The sequence below is a fragment of the Lagopus leucura genome, unplaced genomic scaffold, assembly GCF_019238085.1.
Source record: "Lagopus leucura isolate 7727_CA_CO unplaced genomic scaffold, USGS_WTPT01 Super-Scaffold_100001, whole genome shotgun sequence".
In the NCBI taxonomy this organism is placed as follows: Eukaryota; Metazoa; Chordata; class Aves; order Galliformes; family Phasianidae; genus Lagopus; species Lagopus leucura.
Genome location: NW_024962262.1, coordinates 11799840 through 11820718, shown reverse-complemented (window position 1 = coordinate 11820718; position 20879 = coordinate 11799840). Strand labels below are relative to the sequence as shown.

Below are 20879 nucleotides of genomic sequence, written 5' to 3'. Positions count from 1 at the left end.
AAAACAAACAAAAAAAACCAAACAACTTTATAAAAGATGTTGTAAAGGGGAGAATTAAATGAGGGCAACGTATGACATAAAAATCATAATAGCTGTCATACAGTCATGCTTTTCCCCCCATAGTCCCAACCAACACCCCTCATGTTTTGTTGTTACTGCTGAAAAACTTCAGAGTCCCCCAGGAAGTGCTCTTGTGGCACACATCCCTGTGCTAATAACTCCAAAAGACCCTATGGAACTAATGCCCAGGTGACATATATGCTGTATTATAAATATAAATAGCAATCACAGAAGTTGCCAAGGACAAAATTCAAATGAGAGAGGAATATTTTAAAAAACCAAACCAAACAAACAAAAAAAAAGCAGCGATTCAGATTCTGTCCTAACATCTTATTAAAAACATTTCAAAATATTTGCACATTATCTTTACAAGAACAGTTCCTATGACACAAAGGAAACATTTAAACCAAAAGTTCCTTAATAATGTCAAGAGTAGATGAATTTGTAGATAGCTTCTCACTTGTTGCTAGGTCAATTTTACAGCAATATTTTCACGTTCAAGTTCTGAAAGCTCTCCTCCTTAAGACTTCCACTTACAAGCTCCTCGTGGCTTGGTTCAAATTAATTTTCATTTCTGCAGTTTTGGCCACATAACCTTCAATACTTGGCTGAGCTCTCAACGAAGGAGTCAAAATGAGCGCTCAGCGCTGCTCCCATGGAGCTCAAAACTGTGATTTTTGGCAGCACCCTCTGACTAGCAACAGAACAGAGTCACACCTCAACTTGCCAACGTGCAAGACTGAATACTGGGTATACTCATGACTAACTCATTTGGGAATGCTCAGCTATACACAAGCACTGGAAAAGGCTGGGCCTCTCATCACTTAGCTTACTTCATTTTGCAGGCAAAGGCAGTATTATACAACACATTTGTTTGAAAGCTGCTCGCAAGCACCAAGCGCCCTGTAACCTCACACATTCTGCAATTAGCTTAGTACTTCAGAACGCACAAAAGGGACCAGTTCTGCATATTCTTATTACCTGTGAAAACAAAGCATGAGATTGTGAAGATCTGAGAGAGACATTCGGTGAGCAAAACCTTAACTGGCAGGATGCATTTTAGAAAAAATACCATCAAGGTGTGGTAGGGTTGCTCAGATTGCCACAGGCATTTTTTCATCTTCCCCTTTTAGAGGTCACTACACAAGGAAAAGCAAAGGGGGAGATAATTTGATTTTTACACTGAAGCAGTCACGAGTGAAAAATTATGAGTCTTAAAAAATAAATCTACTTTCCTAAGTGACATATTGCTGTGAGCCACAAGTGCCTCCTCCAAAGAAGTCACTTACATAGCTGTCTAGAGTATATTGTATGTAAATAATCATTCATTTTGCTACAGTCCAGTAACCCAGCTAGCACTTTTCCTCTCTACAGTTTGTCTTATCACTGAGATACCACAGCACTGCTGAGTGATAAGTGAACATTTCTCTTCACTTCATACCCTACCACTGTTCTGATCACAATGGCAAAAACTGCTGATAATGTGGCAGGAAGGGACTCAAGAGACTGTTTAGTTCATCCTCCTTCTGAGCAGAGACAAGTCTCTGTTTCACTTCATTTATCAGTCTTACACACAAAGCAAAGCATCCACTGTATATGGAAGGAAATATGGAGGGAAAAAAAAAAGGAATAATGGCCATTAAAAGAGTCCCAAGAGAGCATCAGAGACCTCTCTTAGCCTTAGGAAATATTTTTTAACCCATCAGCATCTGGAAATAGACAATCCATCACCTGGATGATACTGGCAACTGCAAGTTACAGTTGCATTCAAGATCCCTTTGTTTTTCCCCATTGGAGTGTCCTAGGGGGCATACACTATTCACAGATACAGACAGAAGCAAGAGGTGGTAAAATCACTTTGCCAAGATTTGGAAGTTGTACCACTTAGTCCTAGCACCCACCATTCCATGGGGAACACTGCAAAACAAGACTCCCTTAATTCAGGTTTGTTTCTCCTCAGTGGATTCTCTAGCACCTACGAAAGAATGAGCTCTGGCTAAGGCTGTATCCACAGCTGCAACGCTTCTGCCCTGTCCTCTTTCTATCAGCTCTCTGCTCTTTAACCTTTAACTTGAAGCTTTTTTCTTCAGCAGAAGCACTAACCTGGTTTAAATTCCCTATTCACTTCATGACTTACTTTCACTTCGCTTTTTTTCAGAACTCAGTATTTTCAAGATATGTAGCCCTCTGTTAAAGTTGCTTGAAACTGGTTAGTAAGTTCAGAGGTTGCTGTGGGAAGAGAAGTAGGATGAGAGACGGATGGTGTGACTACGAAAAGCTTTGTTTCTTAAAGCAATCAGTCTGAAAATAATTGAAATACAAAGATGAATGAGAACCAAAAAGAATGCAGTACAGGCTTATCAGAGGTAGCTCATTCTATAATCTCTCGTTAATGAAGTGCAAGGCAAAGAAAATACAGCAGATCATAGAATCATAGAATCATAGAATCATAGAATCATAGAATCACTAAGGTTGGAAAAGACCTAAAAGATCACCCAGTCCAACCGTTCACCTATTCCCAATAGCTCCCACTAAACCATGTCCCTCAACACAACATCCAGCCTTTCCTTGAACACCCCCAGGGTCGGTGATTCCACCACCTCCCTGGGCAGTCCATTCCAGTGCCTGACCACCCTTTCTGAAAAGTAATACTTCCTCATGTCCAGCCTGAATCTCCCCTGCCGTAGCTTGAAGCCATTCCCCCTGGTCCTATCACTAATGACACGAGAGAAGAGGCCAACCCCCAGCTCACTACAACCTCCCTTCAGGAAGTTATAGAGAGCAATAAGGTCTCCCCTGAGCCTCCTCTTCTCCAGGCTGAACATTCCCAGCTCCTTCAGCCTCTCCTCATACGGCCTGTGTTCCAGACCCCTCACCAGCTTAGTTGCCCTTCTTTGAACACGTTCCAGGGCCTCAATATCTTTCTTGCAGTGAGGGGCCCAAAACTGGACACAGTACTCGAGGTGCGGCCTCACGAGTGCTGAATATAGGGGAACAATCACCTCTCTGCTCCTGCTTGCAACACTGTTCCTGATGCAAGCCAGGATGCCATTGGCCTTCTTGGCCACCTGGGCACACTGTCGGCTCATGTTCAGCCGAGCATCAATCAATACCCCCAGGTCCATTTCCTCTACGCAGTCCTCCAGCCACACCGCCCCAAGCCTGTAGCGTCGCCTGGGGTTGTTGTGGCCGAAGTGCAGGACCCGGCATTTGGCCTTGTTGAAACTCATCCCATTGGCTCCAGCCCAGCTCTCCAGCCTGTCCAGATCCCTCTGTAGGGCCTTGCTACCCCCAGGCAGATCCACACTTCCAGCCAATTTGGTGTCATCTGCGAATTTACTGAGGGTGCACTCGATGCCCTCATCGAGGTCATCAATAAAGATATTGAAGAGGACAGGCCCCAGCACCGACCCCTGGGGAACACCACTCACGAATCCCACACGTCTGACATGAAAGGATATAAAATTAAACATTAAAAAAATAAACTAGCCAAAGAAAAACTACCATGTAAGTGGAGACTGATCCTCTGAGATGGCAATAGCAATTTTGTAAGAGGACCTTATTTAGAGAGGCACAGGAATTGAGGCCCTACCAAAAAACTCTGATGACTAAATAGGAAGACACCATCAATACCAAAGAGGACTGGAATACCACTGCTGAGAAACCTGACAGCCTGTAGGATTGGAAAAATAAAAATGGAATAAAAAATAAAAGTAGCAAGTGTCAGTCAACATACAACAGAAGGACAGATGAATATCTGCTTCAAGATGTCTATCCTGAGAAGTAACTAGTCACTACATTTGCATTTTACAGGTAAGATAAACACAAGTACAAATTTGTGATGAATTAAAAAGTAATCTCCAGTAGAAATTCAAAGGCATTCATGCTTTTGTACAAAGTTTTGACGAAACCTCATGTGAAATACCGTACACAAGTGATCATCCAAGCCAAATAAAACCACAGTAAGCTTAGAAGAAAAATACAGGGAAGAAATTATTTCTGCCAAAATAATAATAATACTGTACTATTTGTACACAAGCAAATGGCTGTAAACTGCCAATGTGCAAACTGAAGCTAAAAAAGTATAGGTTTCTAACCATTGGAGCTTTGAGATTTTGAAATAACTTACTTCAACAAGCACACTACAGAGCATCTGTTCATAAATTTTTGACACTGTTGTCTGGCAGCAAGGGACAGAGCTGAATGAGCCCCTTTCTTTCCTACTTTCTAGGAAAACATTTTCCATCTAATGGTTATTCAGCAGCATATGTTTTTATAACATCAAAAAGGCATTGTAGTCATTTCTGAATTCCTAATAGGGCAAAGCCAACTTATAAAATATCAGTTGGGATGATGTTTCACCAGGACTCTTGTGAGAAGCTTACAGGGTGAACCAAAGAAACATCTGTGTCTCACCAGCCTGACACTCAGAGCCTTTGAAAGCACCTCTCCCATTCACAGGGGAAATGCCCTGGCAGCACCACACAAGGAATTTTGGTTTCCAAAGTCCACAGTTGCCATCAGCATAAACAGAACATTACAGCCTTCAGTGCTGGGGAGGCCAATACTTTCTATGAACCTTACCTTTATGTAAATACTTTCAAGGAGTGCTTGTTTGCGGAGGGGGGGAAATGTGATTTCATTTTAGATAAGCAGCAGAAGCACCAAAAGACAATTTTAAAGCAACACTTTCTACACATCTAGCTGTATCTGTTCAAGTCTGAAAAAAATTTCACATAGTCCAAAGCAGTAAATTGAATCCAGAGGCACATGAGGTTTACAAGAAGTGAGCTCTAAGGACATCCGGTAGCCTGACAGAGATAACATCCCTTTATACTCAGAACATGCCTTCCCTCAGAGGCCTCCAACTCTGCAAATACTTAATTAAGATGGAAAACACTCTTCCAAAAATGCTGTGTGAATACTGTTACTCCTCTCTCTCTGCAAAGGGAGAAGCTGAAGCACAGAACAATGAGAACGCTTACCCAAGTTCACATTAAAAAGACAAAATAAGTGGCTGTGCCAAGAATGCAACCTACATCATTTAACACTAAAGCCTATGATTTTTTTTTTACCAGTCTTCAAAATCTCTCTTTTGCCAGTTTATCTGCTCACAAAGGGAATGCCATAGAAAATAAAATCAATGCAACTTGAGCTCTTCAATATAGCTATGAAGCACACTATGAGATCTAGTTCTGTTTCCAGGCACACTCCCCAAGTTCTTTGCTCTTCATCGTATACCTTCTTAAAAGATTACAGCACAGCTGATCTTGTAGGAAAATGAAGGAAAAATGCAGACAGCAACACCACTCTACTCATCAACCAATCCCACTATAATGTGACTCAGTTCAGTAGTTCAAAAACAAACACCTCCTGCCCACAAAGGCAAGAATGAGAGCATGTGATCCCATCAGTGCATTCTTCTCAGATGTTCCTCTGGACAAGCAATTTGCTATCCAACAATGAATGAGTGAATAATTTCCCTCCCCTCTAGTATCTCACACTGCCCTTTTCTTAGTTCCTAACTTTCAACTACTTATTTATCAGAATAAAAAGCATTTCAGTAAGTTAGTATGAGTGAGACCTTCTTCTTTGGAAATAAAGGCTTTCATTTTCCATTCATATCAGCGTGCCTTGAAGTCATATATTTTAGGCCCGAATTAGCACACTTGCTTGGTAATTTTGCCCAGTCAGTCTCTGTATAATGAAAGAGATACTTTATTCTCCCTTCATGTCTCCCTCCAACAATATTTCTGAAGGTTGTTGCAATTAGAGTCAGGAACTCAAACCAGGAAACAGAAGACTTCTGATCACCTTGACAAGTCTGCACAGTCCTCTCACATGATCCCTGCTACATTTGGCAGGCATAAGGAAACAGACCTACACAAGTAACTTCTCTTGAAAATCCTCAACAAGTTTTTTTTTGCAAAGGACATTGCAGGTCAGAGAATGGATTAAAAGACGAGAGGACAGTTAGGAGGATAGGCTGAATTAATGCTACCTGCTTTCAACAAAATTATTCTAAAAATGCTGACATTTATGAATAAGCCTTATTCTGTTGGCTACTTGCTGCATTTCCAGTCTTGAAAGTTCCTGCCTGGTACAAGGGTGAATGAAACTTTATCTGAAACACACAAAAACTTGCAGTAATGCCATTCAGAGGGACCTAATGAGGTTCAACACAGCAAAGCTGAAAGTTTTGCACTTGGGCCGGAGGAATCCCAGGCATACAGACTGGAAGGAGCATTCCTTGAGAGCAGCCCTGCAGAGAAGGACCTGAGGGTCCTGATGGATGAAAAACTCAACATGAGCCAGCAGTGCGCTCTTGCAGCTCAGAAAGCAAATGGTATCCTGGACTCCATCAGAAGAAGGGTGGCCAGCAGGGACAGGGAGGTGATTGTCCCTCTCTACTCTGCTCTTATGAGGCCCCATCTGGAGCACTGCATCCAGGTTTGAAGACCCCAGTACAAGAAAGACAGGGAGCTGTTGGAGAGGGTCCAGAGGAGAGCCACGAAGATCATCGGGGGACTGGAGGACCTGCCCTACAAAGACAGGCTGAAGGAGCTGGGCTTGTTCAGCCTGCAGAAAAGAAGGCTATGGGGTGGCCTCATTGCAGCCTTTCAGTACCTAAAGGGAGCCTACAAACAGGAGGGGAATCAACTCTTGACAAGGGCAGATAACAGCAGGACAAGGGGAAATAGTTTTAAGTTGAGGGAGGGAAGATTGAGGTTGGATGTCAGGGGGAAGTTCTTTACTATGAGACTGGTGAGGTGCTGGAACAGGCTGCCCAGAGAGGTTGTGGATGCCCCGTCTCTGGAGGTGTTCACGGCAAGGATGGATGGGCCCTGGGCAGCCTGGTCCAGTGCTAAACGTGGAGGTTGGTGGCCCTGCCTGTGGTGGGGGAGTTGGAGCTTGATGATCCTTGAGGTCCCTTCCAACCCAGGCCATTCTGTGATTCTGTAATGCTTACTACTGCTGCCACAAACACCTTTTTTTAACAGATGGTAAGCATTGTAAAGATCATAGAGGATAGCTAGACAGGTCTGCCCTTAATGTGCCTAACCGTACAGAATAATCATAGAATAGTATCAGTAATATCACGTAGTTGTTCAGTAGTATGAAACTGAAGGTTCTCGTGGTGATGCTCCACTGCAATGCTGTGATACAGCTCTACAGAAGCAATCAAATAAAGCAGAATTTCATTTTCAGTTGAATATTTGAATATCCATTCAATGAAGAACAAAAAAACCACAATACAGTCTTTCAAACACTGAATGGCTGTCTGGTCATTGAGGCTGCAGTTTGATAAGCCTTTTGTTCCATGACAGTGCCATGCTACTCCATGCCTACTCACAGCTTTACACCACCACCTCTCCTGGACTGGTGTTGCTGTTTGCTGGGCCACGTGGTGAGGAAACATGCCAGGGAACAAAAAATAGCCTGGTGTGGAAAAAAAAAGTCAGAACGGGTTTCCAGTCACTTTCTCCACAGTCTTACAAGGACCTCAGTCAGGACAAGAAGGGAAAAAGGGGACAGAAGGGGTACAGGTGGACAGAGGTGCTGAAGCAGCCACTGTAGCTCAGATGTTCATCAGCCAAACTTTTCGAGTTTTTGACTTTGCTGACTAGTGTCCTTTTATTGCAACAAATTTTGTGCTAACAAGCATATTATTATAAAATATTTGTTATAAAATAATGCTTTTGCACACCTATGCCAGGTAACATTCAGGTTCTAAAACCATGCAAAAACTGCATCCACACTCATACCCTCAGCCATTCTTGTATCACACAGACCCTCCCACTCATGCTGACAGGCATGATCAATTATCAGGTTATTATTTTACACTGAATAAAACTAGAAAAGTAAGATACCAGTAAATTTTAAAGCCACAATAACCAATAACCAATAATTAGGTAACAGTATTTGGGATCCCTTTTTCCATTAGTCAACATGAAATCTTTCAAACCTGAAACATTAAGAATTCAAGCCTGTGCCTAACTAAATACAGTCTATAGCAAAAGTCCCACAAGCTCAGTTCTGCAGAAGGGAATCACTTAACTTATGTTTCTGAGGTACATACAATTCTAAGATAACAGTCCTTAACAGCTTTTCACTTACTTAAAGAGAAATCAGGTTAGATTTCCATTTCTAGTAATAATAACTCTAGGAATAATGAATACTGGTAACATAATTCAAATAACATAGGCAGCAACCAAGAGGGAACAGGACTTCCTCTAAATCCATCAGTGAGGAATATTAATGCTACTTTTCTTTTTGTTCAGTATTACTGAGTTACCCCTCTACACAGCATTAACTTGACCCCATCTTCAGCAAGCCTGATGTGCTACTTTAGTAGATTCAGAATATATGAAAATAATTCACTGTAGCAGTAATTTCACTTTATTGCAGTAATTATTCCAAGACAAACTATTTGTTCATAAAAATTCCATTAAGCTCAATGGAAGTTCTGCCTCACTAAAAACCTCCCTACAAACAGCCCATTTCATGAAATTAGAATTTCAGGTTGACATGACCTATTGGCTATAAATAGCAAGATGGCTGATTTACAAATGCAGTTTCTTGTGACAATTCACACACACGCTCATCTTACATTCATCCCTAGCAGCTCCTGAGTTTCTTATGCAAGTGGCTGTGCTCTCATTCCTCTGCATCTCAGGAGCGAGTTCGCAGCTGCAGGCAGTCGGCAGAGAGGAGCAAGAGCAATGATATATTGCAGATATTTTATTTTTGGAAACCACACTGTAAATACACCCATTTCCAGAGATATTCCATGGACACAGAGGGTTTGGCCACCGAGCCAGTCCCTTATGTAACAGAAGGCGCATTGTTTAGGATTGCCTTATTTTAAAAGCCACTCCTGGTAACGCAGTTTACAAAGCTATAAAAAGCTAACGGCGTAACTATAGAGAATAAATAAATGAGCAGTTTATTAGGAAGACGCTATTTCTAACTAGAAAAAGAAAGTTCTGTCCAATTACTGAACTTCATGCGATTCGAAGGAGAGGATGTCGGCCGGTACTTACTGCGTGCAGAAGGGTCCAGGCGTGCCTAGGCAGCGCAGCGCAGCACCATGGCGAGGTGCTGAAGACAGCTCTCTGCCAGCATGGCCAGCCACGGGGGCTTTCAGTTATCTCCCATGTAATGTCAGCTTCTCCTTCTTGACACGTGGAGAGGAAAGCAGATTCCGGAATTCAGCCTCTCGCTCTCCTTCCGCGGAGCAACTGTTACCCTCTGGAAAAGCGTGAGCAGCAATGAGCGCCTGAGCCTGCACGCACGCACACACACTCACACACACACGCGCGCACTCAGAGCAGCTGTAAATTTCCACTCCCCTTTCCCTGCAGCCAGACTCTGCCGTGTGCCAGGGGCAGTTCTGCCTCGGCTCTGAGTAGCCCCGTGGCTGGCTGTGCGATGTTCTCACCACCCTCCCCGCTCCCCACTCCCTCGCTCTCGCCTTTCTCATGGGCTCGCTCCCCCCTTTGCCTCCCTCCACGTCAGAGGATCGCGTGTAAAGCGAAAGAACACGGATGGAGCTCCGCTGAGAGATCCTCCTCGGGTTAAAGGAAGAGATGCAACAAATTTCACATCGTTGCTGTAAGTTTCCATTCCCCTCCCAAGTCTCCCGGTGCACGGGGGGCAGCTCTGACGATCCTCGCCCCAATCACGTGGCAGAGGCTGCTGCAATTAAATTATTCACCTTGCTTTCCTGCTGAGAATGCAAATAAGGGCACCCAACAATGGTTTGTTTCGACAAGATAAAGATAAAACCAACACGCTAACGCATGACATCTTTCAGTAGAAGGAGTCCTGCCCAGAGGAGCTGAAGTTACTGCTCTTTCCTGCCGGGCTCTGTTTCTAACATGAAGATCAGAAACGTTTTTCTCAAAACACTGCGGAGGAAAAAAAATAAATCTGCAGTACATTCTAAACAAAACTTCAGTCTCACGGAGAAACACATTAGCTTAAAGCATCTTTACAAGGGCTAAAGTGACAGGGAAAAAAACCCATGCAATTAAAATATTCTGCAATAGTCACTACCAGCTATTATCGAGCAAGCTAATAGAGCAGAATGCAATTAAGGGAATTTTTAATGCTGCATTCTTCTTTCTCAGCAGCTACTCCCCAGCAAGTGCCACATACATCAGGGCAGCCTGAGCTAGTGGTTGGCAGCCCTGCCCATGGAACAAGGCTGGAACTGGCTGGGCTTTACGGTCCCTTCCAACTCAAGCCATCCTATGGTTCTACATCCACAGGGAGGTGTGAGTGGCTGTCTGAACCTATATCAAGAGTAGGGGAAGGAAAAATCTTTACCAGGCACCACTAGCACTGTAGGATACTGAAATCCATCCTCATACAGATCTTGGCCAAGCCCTGGCTTGGATGCAAACTGAGCGTGCATTTATGCTGGGAACAGCAACCTGGGAGGAGATTTTACCTCCTGGGCACCTCCTGTCTCCTGCTCCTTAGAACTAGGGGCAACTAAAGTTCCACATTATTCAAAATAATTCTGTATGTTACAACATTTGCTTGAGGAAACTACTCTCAGCCCTGCTGCACACCAGCATTAGACAGATGCATTTAGGGCTCACCTCTGGTCGCTATTCACAGCCTTACGTTACAGACAACAACAAAACAAGTATGAAAAACACCTTGGAGAGGTGTTTCGTAGGAGTACAGCTGAAATATTCACCTTTTAAAGGGCAAACATCTTTTGCTCACCATCCCAGTTCCTAAGCAAGGCAAAGAGAAGTAGTGAAAATCTCCCCTTTGAAGAGGAAAGGATCGGCAGCATGCCTGGCTTCAATCATTCTGCTATTTTAAGCACAGAGAGGCAGCAGTCCCTGAACCTCACAGCATACTTCTGCATTTGCACAGGAGGCACTGAGCCATCTCCAGAGCAGCAGATCTGTGCTCCTATCTGTAAAGCGTGTTGTGATTTGTGCCTGTGCTTTACAAAACACATCATCAGAACATGTCATTCCTATGCTTTTGGACTGCCCTCAGCGGTACTGGGAATGAATTAGTGCTGCTCCTTCTGCACCCAAAAGTACTGCAACAGGTGACACCAAGTGGCAATGGTTGTTCTCAGCCAGTACTGTGAATTACTGGTGTAATATTTTCTTAAGTGGTATTGACTGTTTTTTTAATCTTGATATCACAGCATTTGAGTAAATGTCGTAGCTGGATTCAAATGGTGAGAAGTCTGCCCTGTGGCTACTACTGAAGGTACTGGCTTTTCCTACGAACACACAAAAATATGAACATGTTATATCATTAGTTTCCACTGTGTAGTTTTCTTTTTAAGAGAATTCTTTTTTTTCATCTGAACTCTCCCTAGGGAAATTATATCTCACGTACATTACATTCATCATTTCAACAAATAAAAAGATACCCCTCTGTTACCCCTTGGAGCTCAGTGTTGGTGGATATGGATACTAACCTGAAACTGCATGAGTAACCTCAAAAAAATGTTATAGTTGCACATTAAGGGACCCAATTGGATAAATGGTATTTCACAACATTAACAAAAGTATTCACAGCACATTCTGACTGAGAAATGCTCTATAAGCATAAAAACATCTATAAAACTATCACCTGTTTCAGACTACGTGCATCAGTTTTCATGGTTCCAAGGAGCAAGTTGAACGTGCACTCAATTTACAGTTCAGCTCTGATGGGTTTATACCTCAGGAAATACGTTTTGACTTTCCTAGGAGCTCTCTATGAGCAGGGAGAGGAGGAAACTTGTCATGCCCCCATTCCTGTGTTGTAGTCAAAAGACTGTTCAGAGGAGTGCAGCTAGTGGGGCTCGTGGAGCAACTTTCTCTGTTTTTCCAATCTTTGTTTCATCATCAGTGCAGTTAATTCTCAGATGACAAGAAAAGGTCCTGCACCATCCTCAATAAATCAAGCCATAATTACTTATGCTCTTACCTGTTCTCTTTTTTTTTTTTTTTGCCAAGAGGTTATTAAATATTTCAAAAGAAATAATGTTTTCTTCAATTCATAATTTGTAGCCATCTCAAGTAGAAGGATGATGTAATTATGAATAGTCAACAATTCTTCCTAGTCCAAAAAGTACACTGAAAAAAAAAAAGCCTACACACTGCTAAAGGATCCCAGCCTCCACATAATTAAATTCCATTATACTTGTTTCCCTTAAAGTGATGAGAGACCTCAGGCTAATACACAGAGAACTTCTGAGAAATGTTTGTCCTTGTTTTCTTAAATTATGCCATCTAATAAAGACCAAAGAGGGAAGAAACAAAAGGCATTCCATTATTCCTACCCTTTATTTTCTAAAATTGGAAAGAGAAATTAAGGAGCTTGAACTATGAGTGTGGTAGCAATAAATTACAGAGGCAGATGACAAACATGCAGTACATGTATATTAATTCTGCCCATTTAATCACCCACTTACAGTCTGTCTACCTCCTCCAAGATTACTTCCAGCATTCCAAAGCCCTAAGAAGCCTCAGATAACAACCAGAAAAATGTCCTTCCTTCTCCCAGAAACGCTCAGTGCCAAGGCCCTGGGCAATCAAAATTCAATTCTACACAGCAACAAGTTGTATAATAGCAGATATCAAGAAGTGATTCCCTAAAATACTAAAAAGTGGTGTTGGGAACCTGCTTTGGCAGGGGGGTTGGACTCGATGATCTCTGGAGGTCCCTTCCAACCCCTACGATTCTGTGATTCTGTGAAAAGTTTCTGACTTTAATTCATGCCTACTTCTCTTACCTTTACTGAATTGGTATATTTTAGAAGTTGTATATTTTCAGGCTTGTGTAAGACAGCCATGTGTTCAGTTTCATAAAGTCCTCTACTACAGATGCAACTAATTAATGAGGAAATACATAATTGGTTACACCACTCAAAACATAGTGCTCCTTATTTCATTACTGCTATAACAATTTATACTTTTTAATATTCAGTTTAATTGTATGATTCTGAACATGTTCCAGAGTGTATAACTGACAGAAATGTATATTAAAAAGATTATATAAATATTACAATCTTCCTTTGTAAATCCTGGGGTATCAGAGAGGAGAGCAAAATAAGAAATATTTCCCTTACTTTCCTTGAAATTATAGGAATATAAGAAACTAAGTAAAGTCCAGAATTAGGGTTTTTTTTTTCTTTATATATATATATACACACATATTTTCCCCCCCCCCCCCCCTTTTTTTTTAAACAGGAACATGCCATTGTCAGTTACACTCTTCAGATGTGAAATCAAGCACTCAAAAGCCACAATGCAAATATCTTAATGCTCATGAAAAGCATTCTGCAATCAGTAAGGGTATCAATAATGGAAGTTCTGTATTGACACGAAGAACAATGCTTAGTACTAAAATCTCATGATACTGTCAGCCCAGAAATTATTTGAAGAGAATCCCTAAAATACTAAAAAGATTAAAACCCTCAAAACTAAAGGAACCCACCCGACAGGATTTCTTCCTACTCTTACAGAGCCCAGGAAATCAAAATTATGGCAGTTTATCAGGTGTGGAGTGAGGGGACTAAAACAAATTACTTTCATTGTTTATCTGCCCTATGGAGACATCGCACTTCAAGTCAAAGCACTCAGCTTTACAACAAAACAATACAAAAAGTGTGTTGAGTGACATTTCTAAAATCCCATAAAATGAGAGATTTTACAGTAACTTTGTACTTTTGTATTCTAATACAAGCCTGCAGATGCTCATTTTCCCCCAAACCCCCATAATGTGACCATTCTACACTGATGCCACTAAAGCTCTTCATCATCTACAGTATATCCCCAGCATGCACATACCTGCACTGAAAAACAACACGTGCCTACTCACTCAAACACAAAAGAAGGTAAAAAGGGGTACGATACATGGAGAGGTAGGTCTTTTTTCCTACACCCACCTAAAAGGCAGCCAAGCTTCTGGCCTCTCTCAGAGCTAGAAAACTGAGTTCTCTGAACTGAATGTGTGCGAACAGAGAGTAGTGACCTGCAGTTGTGTTGTAGATGAAGGAAGCAGTAAGGATTAGATGGATGGTTCTGTGCAAGCTGCTCCTAAAAATGCAAATATGTCTTCAATGCTTCCCCCTCTTCTTCCTCTAGGCTCCCTCTAGTGATCCTAAACACACACTGCCTTCTCTTCCTTAATGCCAGGAGATACAGTTACTGAAGGTAAGTATTTTTCTGCTCTGCTTCAGTTTTTAAAAACCAGCACTAACTCTTATAAACTGCTGTTAAGTTCCCCTGAATTTATTATTCCCAAGTTCTCCACTCCAGCATCACACATCAACACTGACCTTTCTACCAGGAATCAGAAACATTTATGTACGAAATACTTCAGGTATCTAATTTTAAAGCCATCTATCAGCTCTGTCCTTTCAAGTAGATTAAAACAGCTACAGTGAAACCTCTTCCATACATATTCACCCCCCACCCCAAACAAGAATGTTTCTAAAGTGTTATACAACCAACAGCTGAAAAATGAAATACAGATTAAATGTTTATGCCTGCCCTAAAAAGTCACTTATAAAATGTTAATCACATTCCTTATCTACTGTGTCCCAACATAAAACATGATTAAGAATCATAATGGCACTCCCATTTTTATGAGTGGAGAACATTACCTTGAGGAACAGCGAACATTCTGACATGACAAAAGTTTTACCTGTGGACTGAAACAAAATGTAGTCCTCCAAAAACCAGTAACTTCCTGACGGACTGAGCAGGTGCTTTTCATGTAATTACAGCCCTTACCTCTTCAAAGTGCTCCTATCCCAACATGGTATATTCAACCAATTTCACAGCTTTTTCTTTTTTTTTAATGGAAATAAATGCTTATTCTATTCATAGAAATAAAAATGTGAAAAGGAAAATTCATTTCAGAAGGAACTAAAAAAAGACCTTTGCTGAAGATCTAACATTTAACCTCTCTTCACAGAAGTACCGTGGGACACCCAATTTTATAGTTCATATCACATCACACACACAAAAATCACCTACCATAACAGCAACCAAACTTCCTAATAATGCTCTAAGCTGAAAAGCATATTAGTGCATATTCATCTTACTCTAATGCTGATTTGTCATGTAAGTATTACGACAGACCAACTGATCTCTGATTATAATAATTACACATAACATATGGCTCTATTTCTGAGAAAAGAGATGATGGGTAGGGAAAATAAAACACAGTGGATTGGGACTTTTCCTCTACTGACCACTTCTACAGAAGTCTAAAACGTTTTTCATCACATGCTCTCCAGATGATCTGCAAACAAATAAAATTAAGTTTAATTTAAACCAAAAGTTCGAGCTGTCACTAAGCAAACACACAGAGATGTGCATTCTAAAATGTGTTGTTGAAGAATGTTAGGAGATAGAAACCAGAACCATCATTTTGGATGACATTCTGGGTGTTGATGGAGACAAAGCTCCAAGAGCAGCTGACACCAAATACAATGTAAAAAAAAAAAGAAATATATGCCAGAAGAAGGACCACCTTCATCTTCCAGCTTCTGGCAATTGGCATCTTAGAGACTTTTTAAAGTGTCATCCAAAATCACCATGCTCAATAGCAACCAGTGTCTCCACAACCATTCATTTTAAAGATGCAAAACCAGAAACTATTTCTCTTGGGAGAGTTTGAAATTATATCTGTAGTACTTAGACACAACAGACTGCCTCTTCCTCTTAAGACTGACCGGCCAAGAGAGCTGAGACAGCTGTTCTGTATGGATAAGAGACTGAATAAGACATCAGCAACATCAACAATTTACTACATTCCACTCAGTTACTTCTTCAGGGCACCAAAACCACAGAACTGCTGTATATTGCAAGAGATTGCCTCAAATGAGAGAATAAAAACTAACAGAAAGTCTTATGCAGAGACAGGATGTTGTGCATAGGATGAAGAAATGAGTTCAGACCAAAGAAACTGAACTCCAAAGTTCAGACCAAAGGAACTGAAGAATCAGTTCCTATTTGTGTTGCACATTTCTCTGAGAACTTGGAAAAGTCACTTAGTCTCCTCACAGGAAAATGAATGCATCCAAGAACATAAGGCACTCTAACACTACAGTGACAGAAACAAAATAAAACGCACTAGGCAGTACACAGCCTGCTGCCCCCTGTTATTGCAGATAGAGATAATATACTTAGAGTTCCTGTGATGTACATCACCAGAAATCACACCCACAGACATACCAAACTTCTGAGACTCCTCTCATAGAAGTTCAGTACCCTACAAAAGCAGGCAGGCTGAACCAAAAATGTAATAGCACTATGCTGAAAGTCCAAACTGCTGCATTTAGATGAAGAATCACAGGTTTTTCCAGTGCCAGAGAATATAACTTTAGCATTACAATAGTTTATGAAGAAAAGCTGCTATTTTTAAGCAAGCATTGATCTAAACTGGCATGCCCAAAGCCAGACAAGAAAACCTCTGACAGCCAACAGTTTTCTCTGGACTCAGAGAACCTACGTCTTCTCACATTATTTCTCATTACCAAATGCCATTATTCAGTAAAGGTAGTTTAAAATACTGGATCAGAACAGGGAACCTCAAGAACAAGTCATCAGAACAAATTCAAGTTTCTCTCCCTGTACTCAGTACTGGTGAGGCCGTACCTCAAGTACTGTGTTCAGCTTTGGGCCCCTCACTGCAAGAAAGACATTGAGGCCCTGGAGCGTGTCCAGGGAAGGGCAACGAAACTGGTGAGGGGTCTGGAGCACAAGTCTTATGAGGAGCGGCTGAAGGAGCTGGGATTGTTCAGTCTGGAGAAGAGGAGGCTCAGGGGAAACCTCACTGACTCTACAACTTCCTGAAGGGAGGTTGTGATGAGGAGGGGTTTGGCCTCTTCTCCCAGGCAGCAAACAGGACCCGAGGAAACAGCCGCAAGTTGTATCAGAGGAGGTTTAGATTAGACATGAGGAAGAACTTTTTCTCTCAGAGTGGTCAGGCACTGGAATGGCTGCCCAGGGAGGTGGTGGAGGCGCCGTCCCTGGCAGTGTTCAAGAGGCGCCTGGATGAGGAGCTGTGAGATTTGGTTTAGTGCTTGTGGTAGCAGTGGTGATGGGAGGATGGTTGGACCAGATGATCTTGTAGGTCCTTTCCAAACTTGTGCTTCTGTGATTCTATGATCAAATCCAAATTGCACAGCGTCACTGACTCCAAAAGTACCCCAATGTCCTTCCTCTTGACAAACCATTAAGTACATTCACCACTTGGCAGACTGTGTATACGCTTGCTTTCACAGAACACATACACAGCCAGTCATGGAACACAGGATGCCTGCATTTTCTGTCCCACAGTAAGAATGACAACATGACTATAACAGCATCTCATCCCCTGTTGTGTGACAAATGGTCCCTGTTGGCACAATCTCCCATCATTCATTTTAGCCACATTTTCCTCTGGTCTCAGGATAGATTACTCCAAAGCCTCTCCAGAAAGAGATGTTGTCCATCCTGAAAAAAACCTTTATAGAGCCAATTAACTTGTATGGAATTCCATGAAATTCAAGGATGTCATGCCTCACTGAGGAAACATCCATGCACATTTCCACCCTACTACAACCCATCTACTGTTCTCTCCATCTGTGCTGCCCAGGAACTGACATCACAAATTAATTATTATGCCAAACACATACAACCACTAAGTGTGCAATTATGAGTTGAGTTCCTTTATTTTTAATTAACAAAGCAGGGTCATTCCTAGAACTCCTGAAGTGGAAGCAAGCCCAAGGTCCACCAGCAGTTTCAGTGCAGGAATTCTGCACTGAATAGGAAACAACATGCAGTAGTGTTCTTGTCTTCTTGTCCTCCTCTGTTTTGAAGCAATAGTAGCACCTGTGCCTGCTTTGATTCTTCTCTGGGGTAGCCTTAACAGTGAAAACCCCTGACAGGTGTTTGGACACCAGGAAAAAAAATTACTCACCACATGACATAAATGGTAATATCTAAATATACAGGTCGTATCAGGTCAAATACAGCGATGGAAATCTTCTTGGCAAACATCACTTGTCTGTACATCTTTCAGTGCAATCTGACAGCTCCTTTATTACTCAGCATACAGATCTATTGTTACACTCGCTGGAAATAGTTCAAGAAATGTCACCTTTCTCATGATAAAGGTGGATTCCATACCTCCTCTCTTTCTACAGAAATAACCTTTTTTTCTCCTTTGTGTGTTCTTTTTGTTTGGGTTCTGTTTTACAGGTTTTTTTTTTAGAATGCAATCCCAAAATAATAAGGAGACAAAACCACCTGTATACTAAATTAACCAGTCTGTGCTCCAAGAAGCTGGAACTGCAGGCCTGGTAGTGGAAGCATGACAGAAAAGTCCTGAAACCACTTCCTTAAAACCAGCAATGTTTAGAAAAGACATCAAATTTTGTCTTACATTATTGTCAAACTGGAGTGTCTATCAAAGCAGCAGTGAAAAGAAAAGGTTTATTTCATGAGTGCAGAATCCCACCAGAATGTCGTGTACCAAGTCAGACCACTTTAACTTTCCATGGCCACAGCAAGACAGTCTCTACTAGCTGTCAGCATGGGATGAAATTACTTTCACAAGCACAAAAACTTCCGTTGAAATATTTCAGCACACAAAGACCTGAATCCGAACAGTTGCATATTAGCCAAGTAACTAAAGACATAAATATAAGCTATTTAATATCTTACTGTTTCACTCAGGAGCCACACTACCTACTTCTACAATTTAACAGCTTCTTGAACAAGAGCAGCTTTTTAAAAGATCCCAGATCTTGGCACTGACTTCAAATGCTGGAAAACATTTGTCCAGTTAGCACAACAGTTAACCATCACTTCAAATATCATTTCCTTTATGCACGTTCATGTTATCTTTTACATTCTGCATCTTGTTATGTGACTTCTGTATTTGCAAGACTATGATGTTGGAAGGCTTTCCCCTCTGTTTATGCATAGCTACTAACCACAATCAAACAATTTCAACAAACCCAGAATTTCCTTATTTGTCACCAGCCACAGAAGTGCACAGATATGCTTTTCCAACACCTGCAATCAGTACCTATTTCACATCCAAAATATGTCTGAAAGTGCATCTTTCAAACTTGATTATATTCCAGAAGTAAGGTCAATAATATCAGAAAAGAAATCCCCTATTCTGAGTTCAGTGTACTCAATTACTGTCAGCTCTTGGCCACATCATATATGTGCGTGCCTTTTCAACTGACTGCTGCCCGTGGTCCCTGTACTTTACAGTGCTGTTTCTTATGATACTGTTCCTCATTTTTAAGGTGCATCCAGTCTGTTTTTCATACTGATTAACTTCCCAAAGCTGACTCTGAAAGAGTGAGCCAATGTGCTCTTTGTTTCAATCAAACATAGGAGGGTATGCCATGCTTTGTTATTCTTATGCTCTAAGCAGCCTAGATAAAACTGTCAGGAAGGATTTTGCAGTTCATGTAACCGTGGGTTTGTCTGAGGTTGGGTTCTTTTTTTGCAAACAAACGTCCAGTAATTGAATATCACAACATTAGGTAGATCTTAATTCAATGATTCTTCATCAAGTATAAGGGTTTCATGAGTCAGTTTCCTAGACAGCAGATCAATCCCTTAATCTATCTGATACATCAGATCTTCTATAATGCCTGTTTTCAATTAATCAGATAGAATGGCAGTTATTACATATTAGTAATACGTATTAGTTCAGTTTTTTGAAAGTTTTACGTTAGCCACTTAAAGATTTTCTTCAGTCTGCATAAATTTGCAATAAAGAATTCCATGTGTTCTCTGGAAGTGTTCAAAGCCAGGCTGGATGGGGCTTTGAGCAACCTGGTCTAGAGGGAGGTTTCCCTGCCTATAGCAGGGGCTGGAACTAGATGATCTTAAAGGTCCCTTCCAACCCAAACCATTCTGTGATTCTGTGATGCTTTATGTCACTGTTTATTGCTACAATGTGAAGATTTGGTCATCGTTATATGATTATTTGTATATTCAGTTCTATTTATGCTACAGATGTACGTAACAGTTCTGCCTTTTCAGCATCACTATTGACAATGTTAGTGCAGCTATTAGACTTATGTCACTGCTCTTTTTCTTCCTGTTATTTTCAGAACTGCTCCTTAGTTAGCCTTACACTAAAAAACTCCCAAAGAAAATTTGGAGAGTTTTCTTCAATCATCTTTTAAAAAACTACATTTATACACATTACGTATCAGCTGCTGCCCTTGGACCACTTCTAAAGCAAGATGGGACTTCCCTGTTGCTTAAACCATCTTTTAGCATTCAGGTGTGCATATTCTAGATAGCCACGTGTTCTCATACTTTTCTCCCCTCTTTGAGAATTACTCTTGTAAGCTCTGTTAGAAGTACATTAGTGATGCAACAACATACCCTGCAGAACTGAAGATCTGTTTAGTCCATGTTTTGTAGTCTCAAAAATGGTACATAGTTTAGCAGCCATCTTCTCCCATGACCTTATGAACTGTGACGAGAAAAGACAGTTTACAGGATGGAGAGTTCAATGACAGAGAGGAAAAACAATGGGCAGAATGTTTTCTCAGCATTTAACTGCTTCCCAAGAAACTAGAATAGCATGAGGGTATCTTGGGAATTCCTCTGGTAAATATTTTCCTTTCCCTGACAAAAGAGGGTTGTACAGAGATGAATCATAGTGGCATATATATTTTATATTCACATTGGATTTTTTATTGAAGAGAAAATCTTCACCAAAAAGAGTGTATCCTAAACGTTATCAAGTCAATTTGACCTGAGTTCACTCCTTATTCGACCTCAGTGTTCATTCAAATCTCAGTGCCTTTG

At 41.2% G+C, this 20879-nt stretch overlaps 1 protein-coding gene across 3 annotated transcripts in view; it reads right to left on the bottom strand.

The window, feature by feature from the left end:
• The window catches only part of CAB39L (calcium binding protein 39 like), a 66654-nt gene that overhangs the window by 39490 nt on the left and 6285 nt on the right, over positions 1 to 20879 (bottom strand). For 2 of the 3 annotated variants that reach the window (XM_042866886.1, XM_042866885.1), the window contains exon 3: positions 9105 to 9312. The gene's annotated coding sequence lies outside the window, so the exon portion shown is untranslated. Of the gene's footprint in view, positions 1 to 9104; positions 9313 to 20450; positions 20501 to 20879 lie in introns of those variants that run through there. The other variant, XM_042866887.1, reaches the window with a different exon arrangement.